Raw genomic sequence first — 21,385 nt, 5'->3', positions numbered from 1 at the left:
TACGTCTCCAGCGAGCATGCTAAGAATGCGTGACATTGTTGTCTTGTGATGCTTGAGTGCATAAGAGAGCAACTGCTGTTACTCAAACGACTTTGATTTCATTGAACTCTGTTAATTTGGGATCTATCAACCCCAAACTTTTGTTACTTTCATGAAGACTCCAAGCCTGGAAATAGCATATAGACAATTCAAAAGAAATGTATTTTTCTTGACTATGGATCATAAAAGAAAGCAAACAAAACAAAACAAAATTCAAATTTATTTCCTAACCCATTCAAAAAGATAAATCTTTTCATTATCCAAGCTAGTATTAGAGTTTGCTCTTCCACTGATAATCTCCAAAGCAACAACAATACTTACGCACTGCATACTCCGGTGCCAGATAACCACTGCAAGATAATTAAGTGTTTCTCATGGTTGACATCCAAAAGTCAAGTCTCGATATTGCCATCAAACTGAATTTAATGATCAACCGTATCCCATGTGCCCACTCACCATAGCAATGTGAAAACCTATAACATTTAGCAAATCTTGAATAATAACAAAACAATACAATCACAAATCTAGTGCCCTCCAAAGATTTTACGTCAATCACTATGTGACAATCAAAGATAACACAAATAGTTCTCTCAACATACATGTATTGCTCTCAGTCATTTTTATCAATACATGTATGTTGAGTTTTTGAAATACTATACAACAAAATCTACTAGGTATTGTTGATAACTTCCAAGATAGCGCGTATAGCTTACATCATATAATACTCTGCAAGACATTACAAGTATTAAGGAAGAACGACAGTCAAAAAATGATTGAAGGAGCTTACGTGGTCCCTGCAACTCTTATGCTGATGTGAGTTTACGTGTTATCATATGGCTTTGCCAATCCAAAATCTGATATCTTGGGGTAGAGTTTTGCATCGAGTAAAATATTATTTGCTTTGACATCTCGATGTATAATATTCTTTGGCCTTGAATCCTCGTGACGATATGCTAGATCTCTCACAATTCCTAAGCATATATTGAACTGGGTAGGCCAATCAAGTTGCAAATCCTTTTTTCCTACAAAAATGGCTACAATCATTAAGATCTTCAAGAGTTACTGATTTGGAGAATTGAGGATTCAGGAACAATGTATCCCCAGGAACGATTGGTGCTTATTAAAACATTGTGAATCCTGCTCTACTTGTTGCTTGCTCTTATTAGTTTGGCAGCCATGCGCTACAGTTTCTCATGATTGTCTTGCTTATCCGATCCCATGCTCAAATCAAGATTAAGCCTTTCACACTTACCAAAAAAGATCTCTAAGAGCTTAGGCTTCTCACACCGCGTGGTATGATATAAGTCTTGGACATTTAGAAATCCTTAGACTTTGAAGGACTCTTGGTGACCAATATCTTCAAACAAATATTCTAAATTATTGCAATTGAAATCCCCAACTTCGAAAGAATTCAAGCAACCATACCATTAGTGTGTAGATGCTTTTGTATCGTAGTTAACAAGAGCATCTAAGACTAATTAAGTACTTTACTCTCTTGTTAACGCCTTTAATTCCTCACAACCCATAGTGATAGATATTGCAAATTTGTAGCTTGTAAATGGAACTTGGAGTCTTTTTTAGGGTTTGTGGGTTATCCTAGATGAAGAACATCTCAAATGCTTCAAATTACCAATCTTTTTAGGCACTACTCTACTTAGTTGAAAATTGTAAGTGTAACATCCGCAAGAATTTGCACCTTGAGACGATTATTTCCAAAATGATTGGCCAGTGCTTTCACCCGTATTGGAAAAAAGTAATGCTTCTCAATGACCCAGTTAGGTAAATGTGGGAACATCTATTATAGGTGCATCAACAAATGAAATTAAGTGTCGATGTCTTTTTGTACAAATTTGGTTAGTGGATTTCACTATTAAGCACTCATTTCTCATCAATGATGTGGCAAGATCATGCATAAATCATGAATTTTAAAACAGTACAAATCTCAGAAAGTTGTACAATATCTTGGAAAAAAGATCTCGACATATTCTTTTATATATGCATACCAATAGTTTCCAATCTTGATTTTCCTGTGGGATTGAAAAGCCCATGGGTCAACCAAACTGAACCAAATCCACTATAAAAAGAATGGTCTTTTGGAAAAATGGAAGAATAAGCAAAACTGTTTTCAAGTGAGGTGGCAGATGATTATAACTTATTCTATAGCATTTAAATGTTATTTTCATTTTGATCCAACATCCAAATCTCATTATCCCTCAAATTTTTCCAGTCTCGTTCCAAGTTGAGGAATAAGTAGACCTCCTAACGCTCTTACTGCCATGGAACACCTCCACATTTTTTTACAATTTCTATTCCAATTTCCTAAGGTTGGGATGTTTTTTTCTTGCCCTTCTTTAATGCATATTTAACAAACACTAACAAGCTCGTCAAGAAAAGACCTTCTAACTTTGTATGTTACAGTGGCCATTAGGCAACACGATCACTACGTGTAGTTACAATAATTTTACTTCCACTACACATTCTATCAATAAATTTCTTAATTCCCCCACAACCCTAATCTTCATTCCAAACATCATCCAAAACTAACATATTTTTCATAGCCTAAGATTCACGTAGAATCTTTGCAACTGCTATTTCTCGTGAATGTTTTTTGCCCAGTTGCAGATTGGATGATGTCAATTAGTAGTTTTTTTAAAACAAACTCATCTGACGCACATACCCACATTGTCAATGTAAATATTCTTTACCATTTTATCATTATACACCAATTGGGCAAGTTGTTTTTTTCCTAGGCCTCCTATCCCAACAATAGGAAGACAGAAACATTTTCATGGCCATCCTTGGACGTAATAGTAATTTCATACTTTCTCTTTATCTTTATCCCTACCAAAACATCTGAAGCACGCACAAATGAGTGAGTTTCCTCTCCTCTCCCAACCAATAACATGATTGCTATCAACTTTCTCAGTGAGATTAAAATTATCCTTATCAACTGCTATTTTTGCTAACCTCTTTTTGATCTTCTTGATTTTATGCCCCAACGTAAAACGGAATGCAATTGAATTTGAAGATAAAAAAAAGCGGCGTACCTTTCTAGTACTACTTTGACTATTCACCACTGTTCACGCAAATCTTCCACCCAATCTCGTCTAAACATCTTCGGCATCGTAGCAGATATACTTAAGCTTTCCCAGCCAAACTTTGAGCTTCTCATTATGAATCTGTTTGTCCTCAGCATCTAAGGACAGCTTTGATAATGGTTAAGGTTCAACAAGCTCCTGTGCATCTTTTTGGACACCCCATGCCAAGCGCATTTTATTGGAAGCAAGGGAGAATAGCTTACCCAAGAGTTCCTCAGCAATACAGAGACGATTGTTTCTGCCATATCTTTGAAAGAAAAGAAATTGCAGGATTTTGTGTTTGTGAAGTAGTGAAGCAGAGTTGTTGTATGAAATAATGATAAGCGCATCTGCATATCTTTTTCTTTATTGAATTAATTATTGGACCATACGCTTCCACACGCATTACACCATAACTTTGACCAAAGGAAATTTACGACACGTCGCATCTGCAACTTCCAAGCTTGTTTGTTACTGTATGAAACCATTGGAATTGAACACGTATGAATAGATCGGGCAAGAGACACGTGGCATTAATCATTCACTGACCCATATAATTATTAATTAAGTTATGACTAATGACTCCTCCACCGTTGACTTGTTTTCACACGCTGGATTCAACTAAACTGTGGGGCATCACTTTTAAGGTCTCCATTAGCTATTTTTGTGATGAATGATGCATCATCATCTTGGGATTAATGAATGAAATTCCATATAATTTAATTAATAATTAATTGTATGCTGTATTGGAGACAAGACTCAAAATAATTAAATACAACTTATTTGTACCTTAAAAATTATAAATTCAAATGGCCAAAAAAATAATTATAAGGATTTTTTTTTTTTTTTTTCTGGTGCATTGTGAACGGACGAACATGCCAGGTGGGTTCATCACCACCGTTCTAATTTTAAAGTGGAAGGCTAAGTAAGAACACGATTCCTTCTCTGATTTTTATAATCCTAAACCTAACAATTAAAACATTACTTCATTTAACATTATTTATAATTGAGAAAATTTATGTTTGTTTTCACTGCTCTTAAAATTTAGTCTTATTTATTTAATTTAAAATATTTAGGTTTATTAATTTGATTAAATACCCTTAACAATAAAGTTTATGAATTGCTGAAAATATCTTCACTCGTCCTTATTTCTTGGCAATCATGGCCGATTGTCGACATTTAATGAGAGTAGGAATATTTTTGTTAATTTTAAAATTTTTACTGTAGAAGGTTTTTATAAATTAACAAATATAAAATATTAAAAATAATATTATAACAATTTTCAAATTCAAACAACTTTTTCAAAATAATAAATATGTGTCTGTTACAAAATTATTAACTTTTTCATATTACATTTTTTAATCAGTGATTTGTCTACACAATAAAAATTTCTTACAGACTAGTCACAAATATCCAATGCTTAAATCCAATAAATCTAAAGAAAACATTTGCTATCATTCACATGACACATTTTGATATTTAGAAGTTATTTTTAATTTGAAATTATTCAATAAGTTACAAATTCATATTTTTTACGTAATAGAGAAATGAGTTGGCATTATTTTACAGTGATTTGCTTACACAATCAATTAAAACATCACTATATGAAATGGTGTCACTTCAACTTTTTAACTTACTTTTTAGAGAGAAATTTATCTGAGTTAGTTATACTCCAAATATGGCCGATGAGGTCAAGTTATAAAGAATGGTGGTACAGATTTTCGTTCAAATTTCTTGCAGAATGTTTTGACAGATTAATGTCAACAATATAATCAGAATGCGTAGTATTGTCCTCACTGAAAATGCAACTTGGTCATCTCGGGTTCCACGCCTGCTTTTTCCTCATTTTCTCGCCTTTGTGTTTGACTTTTTACGATACGACTCTTCCACCGTTGATGTGTTTTCACTTTTCACATGCTGGATTCAACTAAACTGTGGGGCCTTCACTTTTAAGGTCTTGACTGGCTCTTTTTCTGATGATATAATCATCATCTTGGATTTAATGAAAGTTTACTCAGACCTTCCAAAGTTTGCTCCAAATTTCCTGTTTTTTCGGAGATGACTCTTCCACCGCTGATTGTTTGTATACGCTGGATTCAACTAACCTGTGGTGTTTGATTGCTCTTTTTGTGATAATGATATCATCATCTTGGAATTAATGAAAGAATATTCAACTTTTTAATCGCGGGAAGGGGGCCCATTACTTCCAGGGGGCACTGGCGGTCTAGCCTCGTTACTTCCAGTTCTCACTCATCAACCACGGTGTTCAGAATTCAGACCCACTCATCAATCACGGGATTGCAATTAGGTGACCAACTTTTTACTATTGTCAACTAATTCTTCATTTCAGAAATTAAACATGACAGTTGGATTCTAATTTCATAAGTTTGGAATATATTATACTTAAACTACAGTATATGAACTTAATTCATTCAAGTGAAATTTTCATAAAAAGACCAACTTTTCAATAAAAATGGATTTACATAATGGAGTATGTGTAAGTTACAAAATTATCAAATTCTTCGTATTTTTTATTAAATGGAGAGGCGAGTTCACATTATTTATAGGAGTGATTTATCTACATAATCAATTCAAATATCACTAATGACATTGTCGTCACTTTAACCTTTTGAATTAACTTTATAGAGAGTTTATATGATATGTTATACTTACACTATGATCAATGGGGTCAATTTAGAGAATATGGATGATATAGAACCTTCAAAACAGTTTCTTCCAAATTTCCTATCGAAATTTTTTGATTAATTTGATAAAACAATTTTGATCATCATACAATTCCTAATCAAACTATACGCATGTTAGTAGGATAGGGGGGAGAAGATTAAAACAAGAAAATTAGAGTAAAAATAGATAGAATGGAGAACATTTGAGATAATACGGTGAATCTTCCTTATTCAAAAGTAATATTATGTGAATGAATTTATATATAAATAAATTTGATTTATAGAGAAAGTTTATGTGGAAAGGATCATATATATATTATTGGTAAATTATTTTGTATTATTCAATCAGTTAAAGCTTCAGGCCTAATCCAATAATACCAATTTCAAGTCGTGTATGTCAACATAATAATAACCATGAATTTATAAGTTAGAAAATGAATTGACGGATTGGAAAATTGAATATATGCCATTATAATCAGTGTGTATAGAGGCATTATTAATTAAATACAATATTTTCATGAAATGACAAAAGGGATACATGTTTTAAATTGTTCAATTTAAGAACATTTTCAATATTTATTAAGGTAGGTAATTAAGAGAAATATATATATATATATATTTCTTAAATACAATATTAAAGTATCTACCCTTAACTTAAGTTTCTTATTTTGTGATGTTACAGCAATATCTAATATTTGATATCTTATACGTACATAAGGTGAAAAAATGTAATTCATCCCTTTTTTTTTCTCCGAACCATACAATTAAACATTGATCTTTATTTTGTAGGGCCTAAATATATATTTTACAATTATAATAAATTTATGTTAGATAAAAAATTAAGTTTCAATAAAAAAAGGTTTAAACACATACAAGGATGTGGAGAATAAATTAAAATATAATTTGAAATTTTAACAATCTAACTTCAAGCCAACAGAAATTAATGGCCACCTGCAATGGTGTGGCTGCTTTTTAATTCAGAAAAATAAACTCACTCAATTTGGTAAGTGATAAAAATCTAAAAAAATACATGAACACTAACACATATCACTATCACTGCCAATAAGGGAAATTTCGATACTTCTTAAAAGATAAAGAATATCGATTGCTAACCGATAAATGATTTTTCCGAAGTAATGAACATTGTCCAATTTTTAATATTAACGTTGATAATTGAAAATCCCCGATAATTTATCTCCAGAATGACTTGGAGCTTATTAAAATAATGTATCACAGCTCTTTGGAAATCATTTCCGTACTCTTGTACTAGATACATTTTACAGAGCGTGCAATATTTCTCTTTACAATAATACTAACCCACTAATCATTCTCACTAATCCCTCTACTAACCCCATGTGGGAGTTTATGATTACTTGGTTAGACAGAACCTATTATTGGACAGGCAAAACCCATGTAATTGACGAATTGTGAATTGACGAATTGTGCACTGACATGTGACGTAGTGAGAGAAAGTTAGTGAGCAGTGTTAGGTGACTGTACTGTTACTCTTCTCTTTATATATTAAAACATTTGAAAGTCATCACAAATGTTTTTTTGTACTGCAAATTTATTGATTATAACTGTAGTAAATCATCCGAGAGAAATCACATGCACTAATTTGGAGTTGCTTGCAAGAAAAGCAAAGTAGAAAATTTTAAACTAAGGTTGATCATCAATTAGCATCTTCATACCAAACAATACTTGATCAAGACTTTTGTTTTGAAGATAGTCATAAACAAGGAGGAGCCTAGTTCCCTCGATGCATCAACCATCTAATTTCACAAGATTGCGATGTTGCAATGCAATTATGGTAGCAATCTCATTAAAACTTATTTTTGCCTTGGGCGGATCCAGTGAAGTTGCTCCACAGCTATTACCATTCCATCAGAAAGTGTACCTTTAGCACCAGATTTATTAACATAATCATAGCTGCTCCATCCTTGGTGAGTATCCAAAAGCTAAAATTCACCTATTTTTCCTGTTATACAACATTTCAACCCAAGTTCCCAGTGTACTATTTATCATTTGTAACTTGTAAATGTAAGATATAAAAGTTACCTATTACACAGGTTCAAATCCTCCCTGGCCAAGCTTATTTGGACGGTCGAAGTCTTCTGTTGCAGACCTTAACTCAGCATAACTGAAATTTTTAGTTTAGGTCCTATTCCAATTAGCACTGCATATTGACACGATAAAAGAATACATAACGTTGAGGATTTACATGCCAAGAGATGAATTACAACAGAAGCTTTGCCTATTTCATGGAATATGCTATTCCTAGTTTTGAAATTAGATATCAGAAGCCCATATTTTGTATCGGTTATAAGGATGAGATGTTATATCTGTTATTTTATGTTTCTTCGTCGCACCAAAACAAATCACATTTATGCTACCCTATATTCTGGAATGCTGAAGTGAAATGCAAATTCATTTTTTTCAAAACAAACTTGGTTTCAAAAATTTTACGCCTTTTATTTTCTAAAAATCTCTTTGGCACTCTCACCTTCTGCATCATCATGATCTCTTTTTATCCTCATGTGAAGAATTACAAACATCAGTATCAAACCCAAACTTCAAAAGCTACAGCAATACCAACAATCAACCCACTCTTCTTCTTCTTTCATCAATACCAACAGTTGGTGTGAAATCTGAGTGAAAAAAATCATGTATGTCTATTAGAAAGCATTTAAGCACAGTTATTGTAACTCTCTATATTGAAGATTCAAGAATCTCATAGTTTACTTGGAATGACACTTGAGCCGAAATTAATGGCCCATAGCTACCTCGTCAGTGGGCAACAGGTCCCTTTACCAGCCCAAATATGTGATTTTCAAGATAGTTCTCAGACACATTAGCATTAAATTTGTTTGTAATTGCTTTTCTTTCTCCACCTGCTCCTGTTGATATGTCAAAATCTTTAACTGAGAGTCCTACAGGATCAATTAGGAAAGAAAACAATGAAATTGTAATCGTCAAAACTATATATATAATAGGTATAAACCAAAACTTTCCAGTGAATGTTTACCTGAATATAGATATAAAACACACGCCTTCAAAGACTCATCCACTTTTGTGAGCCTTGATCACCAAAAACTGTCTCAGCAAGGACAAACTTACATTGTGAAGTCCATTCTCCAGACTAAGTCCATAGAATCTAAGTGATCACGAGGATTGCCTTGAAGACTGATAAAGCTTCGGGCCTCGTGCCAGTCCCTTGTGAGCCAATATTTTGAACATTGAGTGTTAAATTGTCCATCAGAAAACAAACCCACATCACTAACTGCCAATTTTTCGGTATCAAGTACATACAGAAGCTCCACCAAGATCATAGCCATCGGCCTCACACACTATATAATCAACCTTCATTTCTTCACCACCACACTTGATTGCAAAACTTGAATCTGCAGTTGCAAAATACACTATGCTATCAATTGGTCCTATTATCCCAACTGGAGCTGAATTAACAACAATTTATAAAGCTACAGTAGCATCTATATTTAAGCAAATAATGCACGGAGAAAGGTAAATTGTAGTACACTAAATTTTAGAAAAATAATTATACATCAGAAAGAAAGACCTTACAGCGCGAGCATTCTTATTGCAGAGAAAGTTTCTCTGCAGACAGTTCAATCCTGGAGACTGCTGGCAAGCACAGAGAACATTACCAGTTACCTTTGTTAAAGCAGCATATTCCCTGGCCGAGGTTTTATATTTCTAGTAATTTTTTTCTTTAAGTAGAGCCTTTTTTCAAAAATAAAATCTAATACCTTATTTATCAAAATGAAACTATAACTAACCTGATGTTTGAGCTTTCAAAATGTGAATATTGTTGGCCACTAGATTCCTGTTCAATTCAATGCAAAGATAAATTATACTTCAAGTTTGAAGTATACTAACTAGAGATGTATATATTAAAATCAGAGCCTGATAAATAATCAACCATGTTAGAAAGACATCAGAAATGAGCTGCGACTTTATTGTACGCCAAATGGTTATTCCAAGTGACATTTTTTTGGACATCAGAAATTCAAGCGCATCAAGGCAATTAGTCAGGCGCTGTTAAGTATTCTGATAAGTCACATGATAAAGAAAAACTGAGTCACTAAAGTGCTATGTAGGCCATGAAAATGAATACTAACAATTTCTCATACTGTCATCTGGTTCCTTTGAACTGGCATGATTGTCATAAATTTGATTATTGGTTAATTCATACAATCATGTAAAACATTATAATCTATTAACAAACAAGGAAAGAGGATTATTGAGCTCCACAATGCCTAGGTCCAAAGCAATGTTTGATTTTTAGAAATGAAGATGGAAAACGAAGTTATTATGGTTCAAGAGACATACAGCTGTTTTGAACTTGTAGTCACCCACGATGGAAAAGTTCCTGATAGATAATTGTAGATAAATCTCTGCAGGAGTATATTAAGCACCAGTTGAAGGAATCATATGCACCAACATACAAATCTAAAAAGGAACAAATCACTCAAGATTTTCAATTGCTTTCATCAATTACTTGTCACAAAAAAGTGATTACAACTAAATATAGTTAAATTTTCGAATTTTAAATGGGGTGGCCTATTTCCAAGATACATATCAGGAGCACTAGTCCCTTTTCATTCTTCTTCATGTGCATGGAAAAATCTTTGTATGAAGTATTTATTAATCTATTAATGAACATGTGTCACCATACCTCTCCACTCTTCAAATTGGAGCCTCTAAAGTTTCAAGGCAGATACAACAAAATGGACATATAACATCCATCTAACTAGACAAGATATAATAGGGCATAATTCTCAAGATAACAGAAATTAAGGCTTACATGTTTTTGAAGATATAGAGTATTTTGCTGAGGAAGGTTCCTGACAGGCTATTGTTTCCAAGAAACCTAGTGAGAGAAGCAAAAAACAAGTGAATGTACATTTATGAAAGAACAAGGATCAGAGAAAATCTGAAATAAGAACAAAACTAACTTAAATACAAAGTACATAAATCTAGAATCGATAGAGGAGGCTTTCAATAATATTTACAAGTGAGTAGAGAATGGACACTGAATAAAGCACTTGGATTGACGAATTAAGTTGTTGAAACTCAAATCCCGAAGAAGTAGGAAAACAGTATTAAAAAAAAAAAAAAAAAAAAAGCGCACACCAACACATAAGAACACCTCATAGCATTGCAATACTAACTTAAATTGTCTGTAAACTTGGAGATGAGGCTGTGTTGATGGGCAAGATGATCATTGCAAACTGAGCTTGAAGATCTAACAGGAAGCGAAATTAAACAATCAGATATTCTTTCAAAATCTAACTTCTCTACTCTCCCTTTTGAAAATGAAATAGAACGGCAGATTAAGAATACGGGTAATTTTGGAATTGATTTATTACATATTATAGATTACTTTTCTAATAAACTTAATTAATAATGGAGCTTATAAAAATATTTACTAGGTTTTTAACAACACCACTCAATAAAGAAAATTTTCAAATTAACCCGTATCAATCCAAATGGATCATGAAATTATCAGAAGAAATGGCGTTGTGAAGAAACTTCCATTGATCATGTTTTAAGAGGTATTTATTGATTTTTACGTTTTGGCTTTAGGTTTAAGAATTAAATTAGATGCACATTGAATTAGGTATAGCTGATTCTTATTCTTTAGCCTCTATCTACTTGGCTTTTTGTAGTGATATCTATTTTACCAATGGGCTAGTGGATTACAAGAATGCTAAATAACCCCCCATCTCTTTGGAAGTACACCACTAAGGTTAATTTGGGATAAGAGTTTACAAATGAGTACGTTTAAGAATAAGTTGGGGCATACTTAGACCATCTCTAACCCATTGCACCATTTGGTGCAAATTGCACCAATTGGTGCAAAATTTGGTGCAAAACACTATTCCATCTCCAACCCACAACACAAATATTACACCAAAAGAATATTCCCTATAATATTCCCTAGAATATTTTTTAGAATATTCTTTTTTTTTCTTTTATTGTAATAATCAACAATTAATCTATTTCACTATTATTTTGTATATATTAATTAATATTGGGAATGATTATTTTATTAAATAATATTATTTGAAATTATACTAATTTAATAGAATTAAGTATTTATTTAATCAATAAACATTACATTTAATATAAAAACATTTACATCTAATATAAACATTCATTTTTTTTTGAGTTATTGTAGTTTAATATTTGCATTGAATAAGTTCTATTTTTAATTTTTCATCATTTTTAAATTATATCATTATTATAAATTTATTATTATATAATAATCAATAATTAAATACAATACTCAAATTTGGTGTGATTTTTTGGTATAAAAATTTAATACTCAAATTTAATACTCAATTAACTTAACAAATTAAAACAAAAACAAAAAAACTAAAATTAAAAAATTTTTTTTTATGTCAGCTACATTACCCGCGCCATTTTGGCGCAGTGTTTAGCGCGGTTGGACTGCCAACCCACGCTAAATTGGTGTTTTTTGCACCATTTTAGCTGGGTTGGAGATGCCTTAGTGATTCACTTCTTGTTTTGAGTTCTACGTAAAAACCGGAAAGAATTAACTTGAAAAAAAAAATAGATATATTTGTTTAAAATTAATGAAATACCCAAAAAAACCCTTTAAAAAAAGAACAGTTTCTTCATATATAGATAACTAGAGCTTAATCAAATCAAAATGCACTTTTGAGAATTATTTTTGGTTACAGCAAGATAAGAGAATGTACCTTCCATAGGATCAGTAGTGGCAATTTGAGCAGTTGATTTTTGAAAGATGAAGAAAACGATGAACAAATGCATAATGAGTGAAAGATGAAGAAGAAGAAGATGATGAATCAATTTGAGCGTTGATAGTTGATTTTGGGCATACTTGGTGATTCACTATATATGCCTGCAAAATCTGAACAAATTTTTTTTGATGTAATAGCAACAAATTTTCGGAGGTTTTGTAAACAACAAAACTCCCTATACCATTGAAAGTTGTTAAAATTTAACTATTATTACGACTACGGTTTTAATAAATATTTACTCCCTCCAACTGTTTATTATAACACTTACAACTTGATTTTAGAATTTTTATTATTTAATTAAATCTCGGGATTAGTATTATAACTTTTGACTATTATCACATTTCACAAATAAATAAATATTTCACTTAAAGGATATATTCTCTCCAATTAAATATGCATGATTTCATCTTCACAAGATTTATGTAATCAGAAATAGGTTGAATTATTAAATTGAATACTCTTTTTTTTTTTTTTTTCTATTATAACCCAGCCCAATTTGAGCATTAGCGCCAAAATCCATTAGACTAATTATTAGTCTTAGTCAACAACTAATTGATAATTATAACATAATTTTCTATTTAACAAGTAACTACATGTTGGCAACATGCTAAACCCTCATAAGTATAAAACCAATCATTACCAAAAAAAAAAAAAAAAAGAAAAAAAATAAGAAAAAGGAGAAAGTTTGCACATCTACAAAAAGTTAAGTTCTTAGATTTCCAAGCTCTTTTGGGAGAGGCCTAGAAAGCAGAAAGTATACTGTGGCCAACCTCCCTGGCACATGAAAAAAAAGTTATAATTAAAACTCAAGTACCCAAATAAATCATATATAATCAAACTAGGCTTTCAATCATAAGGATATTTTTCAATCTTACAATACTTCAATTGAGATAAATTTTCAATAAATGCAGGCACAAACCAATGTAAGTAATTTCATTTGATTCTATACAATGTTAAACGAAAACTATATAATGTCTATTAATTGAAACGATGAAGGTCAAATTTGACTTATACAAATCAAACGTAGGGAAATGAATGGGAAAATCCATCAAATTTGTCAGAAATTGCAAAGCCACTAGTTCTCCCTGAATCACTCTTTTATGTCTGTGCAATACACTCCCCAAAAATAAAGACAAGTTTCAATCATGTCTCCTCAATTTGATCTGATTGCAAATGCAAACTCTCTTGGCTTTGGAAAAATACACACTTGAAGGATAAATTGTATACACAACTCTAGGGAAAGTTTTAACCAAGTTAAGATCCATCTAAAGCATAAACATAATCTACCTTATAGCATAAACAATTCAATAAAAGTTATGAATAACTCAAAATCATCCCCATACCACACAAATTAACCCAAACATCCAATTCATCTTGTATATATAATCTATCCATACTTAAACAAACTTGAATATATGAAAATTTTCCTAAATTTGGTAAGAGAAAAGAGTTTACAGCTCAGTGATGTGGCAAGTTGAGCCATTTCAAAAGAATAGTCACATTTGCAGCAGATTATAGTCCCCAAGCTAGCTTTTATAGCGGCTCCACTGCAGGGCTCTCCCCTTATGTTCCACCATCTTGGGTCTGCTTGTACATCCCATTGTTGAAACATTGAGTTCAATGCTCTCACCCTCACCACAACAAACCAACTAATGCAAATTTCCATAACAGCTTATAGAAATCACAGATTTTCATAAAATCAATTACATTACAATTTGATGACCGAATGTTTACCTGAATATACACATCGAAAACACATCTTCCAAGATTCCCCCCATTTTCTTGAGGTTCGATCTTTATAAATTATTTCAGTGAAAAACAAGCTTACATTATAACCATTCTCAAGACCACGTCCATATCTAGTGACCCAAGGATTATCTTGCTATCTGATAAAGATCTGGTGTTGTAGTGTTAATCACTTCTCGGCTGGTATTTTGAGGAGTGTGTTAATTGTCCCTCAAAAACAAGCCCACATTACTAAGTGCCCATTTTTCAGGATTTACACATTAAAAGAAGCTCCACCATCGTCGGCTTCATACACTATATTGTCGACTCTCACTGTGTACCACCACACTTAATTGCTACCTTGAATCTGCAAGCGCAAAGATAAAAGCTCTAATGATAATATTAATCTGAATACACAAGAACTAGAAAAATTTGAGAAGTACTTTTATTTTAATAACTTCCATACATAAATACAAAGATCATCACTAAATCAAACAATAACAACTGTACACACATTATCATACATGGAGCTTGATGGAGAACTATTATTTTGAAAGTTTATGGCCAATGCATACATATAAAACAATAGAGTTTAACAAGGAACGAGAAACAAAGAATCATTAGTTCAATGTTTTCAAAATTCGATCTATGATGAAAGAAAGCAATTAATATTTCATAAATATTAACCTACTAAATGATAAAGAAAAAGAGAGATTGAATATCATACCTAATCTTCGGTTTGATTTGATAATCTTTCCCTCTAGTTAATCTGCAATATTGAGCAATCTTGGACCAATCTTCACCTGTTTTGGTTGACATCTTTCGCTCAGTTTAGGACAGTCTTCAATTGTTAGTTTCTCTCAAGGATGAGACGATTCATATCATTTGGTAAAGATGACAATTCTGGGCACTTCCTAATATCAAGAACTCTAAGTGTTTGCATCGACTCTGGTATGACTTCAAGTTGGAACAATTTTCAATACTCAAAAATTCCAAAGTGTTTGTGGAACACTGAATAAGCCATTGCGGGAATTCCACCAATTGTGGTAATTCTCTTATAAGAAGAATCGAAGGTGAGCCTTGTGCTATTGAGTTCTTCATGATTGTCTTGCTTATCCTGCCGAGAACAACCTATAAAACAATGAAACGAAAGAAATATAAAAAAAAAAAGTGTTTGCCCATTTAAGGGTGCGGGTTTGTCTTGGGTTAGTATGCGATATAACTTGTTATCCTCCGTCATATTTCCCAGCAATTAATAAAATCTTTATATTAAACTTTTATCAAACAAATAAAAAATGAAAAAAAAAAAATACATAAGAATCTTTAAATCCAAATATAAAAATAAAATAATAAATCTAATAAATCAAAAAAAATATAAAAATATAAAAATATAAAAATTATAAAAAAATTAAAAAATTATAAAAAAATCAAAAATAAAAATTTAAAATAAAAAAACCTAAAAATATATTATTAAAAAAAATTTTAAAATATATATCCCCCATAAAAAATATATTATAAAAGAAATATAAAATCAAAAAATTAACAACAGATATAACAAACCTAAAATTATAAAAAACAATAATCTTATCATAAACTAAACATATAAAATAACTAGTTCTAAATTAATTCTCTTCAAAAAATCGCCTTTAACAAAAACCTTAAAATAAATTCAAATAAAATAAATATCAAATAAAATATATATATAAATTTAATTAAAAATAATTATAAATCTAAAAAAAAAAAAAAACAAAAATAAAATTCTAAAATATCAATATAAAATTTTCAAAAACCTCTAAAAAACTAATTTAACAAAACTAATAAATAAAAATATTACATAAAAATACATTATCATTAAACAAAACAATATTAATCCATAGATAAAAAACATTATATAATATATTATCAAATCAATTAAAAAAAAATATATCTCGATATGATAAAAATCAACTTCTGTTAAAAAAATAAAAATACAAAAAAAAAAAACAAACAATATCCAAAAAATAAAAAATTAAATATAAAAGATAATCTAAAAAATAATTTTAACCATCTTTAAAATAACTATAATAATAAAAAAATTTCATATATAAAAATTAAAAATAAAAAATCATTAATAATAATTATTGAATAAAAAAAAATCCCCAAATAAAAAAAAATATCTAAAATAAATATAATAATCTAAAATCATTACTTTTAAATCCACCCCCTAAATAATTAAAAAAATCAATAATCTTCTAATATTTTAAAAAGAATCATCAACAAAATCTTAAACAATATCATCAACAAAAGATAAAAAATTATAAGAAAATCCTAAAAAAATAAAATAAAAATTTTAATATAAACAAAAATCACATAAACATTATTCATAAAATAATTACATTCCAAATATAAAAAACTTAAAATTTTAAAAATAAAACTAATAAAAAATAAAACAAATATAATAAATCTCTAATAATTAAAAACAAAAAAAAAAAAAAAAATTATTTCAAAAAATCATAACATAATAAATTAATATAATCTTTTTATATAAAAAAAAAAATCATCTCTAAAAAAATTATAATCAAAAAAAAAAAATATTCTTTAAATAATATTCACAAAAATTAATATTAATAAAATACAATATATTTCTCAAAAAAATAAAAAATAGAATAAAGAAATAAAAACAAATATAAAAAAAAAAAATCAAAAAATAATATTCAATTAAAAACAAAAAACAAACCCAAAAAAAAACAAAAAAAAAAAAAAATCCAAAATATCAATTCAAAATATCATCAAATTAATAAAAAATTAAAAATATAAAAAAAAACGATAAAAATTATCAAAAAAAATATTAAAAAAATCTTCGAAAAAATAATACAATAAACTAAGATAAATAAAAAAAAAAAATATAAATTACTTAAAAAAAATAAAAAAAAAAATTAAAATAAAATATCACAAAAAAAAAAAAAAAATTATATTAATCAAAAAAAAAAATAACAAATATAGAAAAAAAAATCACAAATCAAACATAATAAAAAAACATAATCGCCTTAATAAAAAATAAAAAAAAAACAACTTTTATAAAAAAAATCTCTCCATAAAAAGCCCATTAAAAACTTTATATAAAATTTAGTGGTGTGTGGGTGGTCGTAATATAATAATAATAAAAACAAATACAAAAAAAACATAATCTAAATCAAATCCAAAATAAAATATTTAAAATAAAAAAAATCAAATATCAAAAAAAAAAAAAGAATGTCCTTATAAATAAAATAATTTATCAAAAAAATACTAAAAAAAAAAAAATATTTTTAAAATTTCAAAAAAAAAAAATTAAAAAATAAAATAAAAAATAATTTATATAAATATAATCCCCATAAATAATTCATTTTCCCTTAAACATTTTCTATCAAAAAAAAAAATAAAAAAATAAAAATTAATAAAATAAAAATTATAAAATATAAAATCAATAAGAAATAAAAAAAAAATAAATTAAAAAAAAAAAAATATTAATTTCAATAATCCCGATCCGGTGGCTCAAATCAAGATTAAGCCTTTCACAACCGAGCAAAACAAGATCTTCTAATGAGCTTAAGGCTTCTCACACCACGCGGTAATGAGATAAGTCTTGGACATTCATAATCACTAGAGTTTGAAGAACTCTTAGGTGACCATCTCTCAACCAAATATTCTAAATTATTGCAGTTGTAAACCCCAAACACGAGAGAAATCAAGCAAACCATACCATTGTTGGAGATTGCTTTGTATCGTGTTAACAAGAGATGTCTAAGACTAATTAAGTACTTACATCTCTTGTAAGCTTTTAATTCCCCACAACCAATATGGATAAGATATTGCAAATTTTGGCAGCTTGTAAATGGACCTTGGAAGTTCTTTATTTAGGGTTCTTTCCTAGATGCAGACTCTCAAATGCTTCAAATTACCAATGTTTTTAGGCACTGCTTCAATATTCAAGAAAATAAATGCTAACATCCGCAAGAATTGCACCTTGAGACATTAATTCCAAAATGATTGGCACTACCGTATTCACCCGTAATTGGACAAAAGTAATGCTTCTCAATGACCAAGTTAGGTAAAATGTTTGGAACATCAATTATAGGTGCATCACCAAAATGAATGATAAGTGTCGATGACTTTTTGTACAAATTTGGTTAGTGGATTTCAATATTAAGCGCTCTTCTCATCAGATGTGGCAAGATATGTCATGAGATCATGATTTTAACGTGTACAAATTCTCGGTAAATTGTAATATCTTGAAAAAGATCTCAACATTAATTCTTTATATTTGTTTACCATATTTCCAAACTTGATTTGCATTGTGGGATTGAGAAGCCCATGGGAACACCAAAACTGAACCAAATGATACTAGTACATCAATGTCTTTTGGGAAAATGGAACATAAATAAACATTGTTCTTTAAGTGAGGTGCAGATGATTATAACTTATCTTGAGCATTTAAAATGTCATTTCTTTTTGTATACCCACTCCAAATCTCATTATCCTCAAATTTTTCCAATCTTGTTCAGAAATGAGGAATAAAGTAGACTCCTAACGCTCTTACTGGCCATGAAACACCTCCACATTTTTTACTATTCTTTTCCAATTTCCACAGGCTGGGATTCTGCTTTTCTTTCCCTTCTTTAAATGCACATTTAACAAACACTAGACAAGTCAATCATCAAGAGAAAGACCTTCTAACCTGTATGTAGGTACAGTGCCATAATTGATGGCAACCACATCAATACGTGTAGTTATGATAATTTTACTTCACTAACACATTCATCAATTAATTTTTTAATTCAAACCACAACCCATATCTTCATTCCAAACATCATCCAAAACTACAATATTTTTCATGCTAATAAATCAAGTAGGATTATTGCAATTGGTCAAGTGTCTCTTATTCAACATATTTTTCCCAGTGCAGATCGATGATGTCAATTAATATTTTTTAAAACAAACTCATCTGACCACACAATCCCATTTCCTAAAAAATTTTGTCAACCATTTTATCATTATACACCAATTCGCAAGTGTAGTTTTCTAGACCTCCCTCTACCAACAATAGGAATGACGAAACATTTTCATGGCCATCACTTGGACGTAATAGTAGTTTTCATAATCTTTCTTTATCTTATCCTACCAATACATCGAAGCGCACGCACATGAGTGAGTTTCCCCTCTCCTCCCTCTCCCAAATCTATAGCTTGATTGCTATCAACTTTCTCAGTGTGATTAAAATATTCCTATCAGCTGCATTTTTGCTAACCTCTCTTTTAATCTTCTTGATTTTATGCCCCCGTAAACGGAAAGCAATGGTTTGGGATGAAAAAAAGTGGCGTACCTGTCTGTACTGCTCTGACTATTCCACCACTTGTTTACGCAAATCTTCCACCTCAATCTCGTCTAAAACCATATTCGGCAATCCCCGTATGCAGAACTCTTTAAGCTTTCCTAGTCCAAACTTTGAGTCTTTTCATTAGTGATCTGCTTGTCCTCAGACATCTAAGAGACCAGCGTTGATAGTGATTAAGGTGTCAACAAGTCTCTTGTGCTTCTTTTTGGACACCCCATGCAAGTCATTTTCATTGAAGCAAGGTGATGATAGCTTATCCAGAGTACCCTACTAACAACAAGACGATGGTTTTCTGCCATATCTTTTGAAGAAAAGAAAGTTGCCGAATTTGTGTTTGTGAAGTGGTGAAGTTGAATTGTGTATATAAATGAACGATAAGCAAGCATATGCACTTCATATGATATTATCTCCTTCTTTTTAATGAATTACTCTTTTGCTTTTGACCCGCAGAAAATCGGCACATTATCATCTCTGCAACTTTCAAGCCTGCTTAGTGATATAAACCATATAGGAATCGAACACGTTATGCCTAAGTATAAGGTAGGACCATGGCAGCAACTAGTATCACTAACCTGATTATAGTTTAAAAATGCACTTGGCCAATGGGGTTTCTACGGCCGGACTCTTCAAACCATTGACGTGTTTCCCTCACACAAAACTGTGGGGTCATGCCTTTTCAGGTCTGATGGGCGTCTTTTTGTAATGATATTGATGACATCACCATTTGGGATTAATGAATGAAATTTACTTTTAATTGTCTTCCATATAAGTTATAAATAGTAAAAGATATAACAAGGCAGTGTACTGAATTCATGGACGAATAACTAATAACAATCTTAATCGTTGATTGATAATAAATAAATTAACTCACGATATGATTTATCAGTTATTCAGTACATAACTCCGTACACGTACTACAATGACGGTAGCATTACCTTTAAATAAATTTAATGTATTGACACTAATATTATACTTCTATTATAGGTCTATGAAACAATTAAATTATTCGAAAGTGAGAATTTTCAATAAAAAGGGTTCAACTTTTTAAGTAAAATTTAGATAAAACATAATGAGAGTAAGTATAGAAGTTACAAAATTATTAGATTCTCTATCTTTTTGAAATGAATCGGAGATAAATCATATATTTATATAGTGTTTTATTCTACATAGCATTCAAATATTGTTGTCCTTTAATACGATGTCCCCGATAACTTTTAAGTTAGTTTTATGTTAGAGGTGGGCAAATAATCGGGCCCAATCATCCGATCATAATGGGACATGTTATCTTGTGTGGAACATTTCTAAGCTCATAATTTGTATCATGCCCGGACCAATCATTATGATCATCATGGTGCCCATAGACTCAGTCTATGGGCTTGAAAATTTCAATAGGTTGTCCCTTTAATACATAAAATTCATTTAGTCTCTATATTTTATTCAAATTTGAAACCTCCTACATGACAGTATTGTTCACTTCAATATTTAAGGTAAGTATATAAAAGAAGTAATGTTAACAGATAACTGACATGAAATTTATCCAAACATTTAGGACATAAATACATACGTAACACATACATAACTTATATCATGAGTTCCTTTCAATATCTTAAATAGACTAATATTAAGTGTCCGCCCTTCAACTTAAGTTTCACATTTGTGATATTAAAACAAATATTGGAATCTCTTATAATTATCATT

The 21,385-nt window shown here is 30.3% G+C and overlaps 1 long non-coding RNA gene and 1 pseudogene across 2 annotated transcripts; both read right to left on the bottom strand.

The window, feature by feature from the left end:
• Positions 1-21,385, bottom strand: part of LOC116107038 — a 41,803-nt pseudogene that overhangs the window by 2,029 nt on the left and 18,389 nt on the right.
• LOC116107073 lies at positions 28-1,184 on the bottom strand. 2 transcript variants are annotated; one of them, XR_004124396.1, is made up of 3 exons: positions 827-1,184; positions 361-512; positions 28-166 (listed from the first exon to the last, which is right to left on the bottom strand). It is a non-coding gene; the product is annotated as an uncharacterized LOC116107073 (long non-coding RNA). The 2 variants fall into 2 exon arrangements; XR_004124395.1 differs by having other exon boundaries at positions 54-166; positions 271-512.

Source organism: Pistacia vera, unplaced genomic scaffold (genome assembly GCF_008641045.1).
Source record: "Pistacia vera cultivar Batoury unplaced genomic scaffold, PisVer_v2 Contig526, whole genome shotgun sequence".
In the NCBI taxonomy this organism is placed as follows: domain Eukaryota; kingdom Viridiplantae; phylum Streptophyta; class Magnoliopsida; order Sapindales; family Anacardiaceae; genus Pistacia; species Pistacia vera.
The sequence above is the reverse complement of the archived record's forward strand: the minus strand, read 5'-3'. Positions and strand labels throughout refer to the sequence as shown.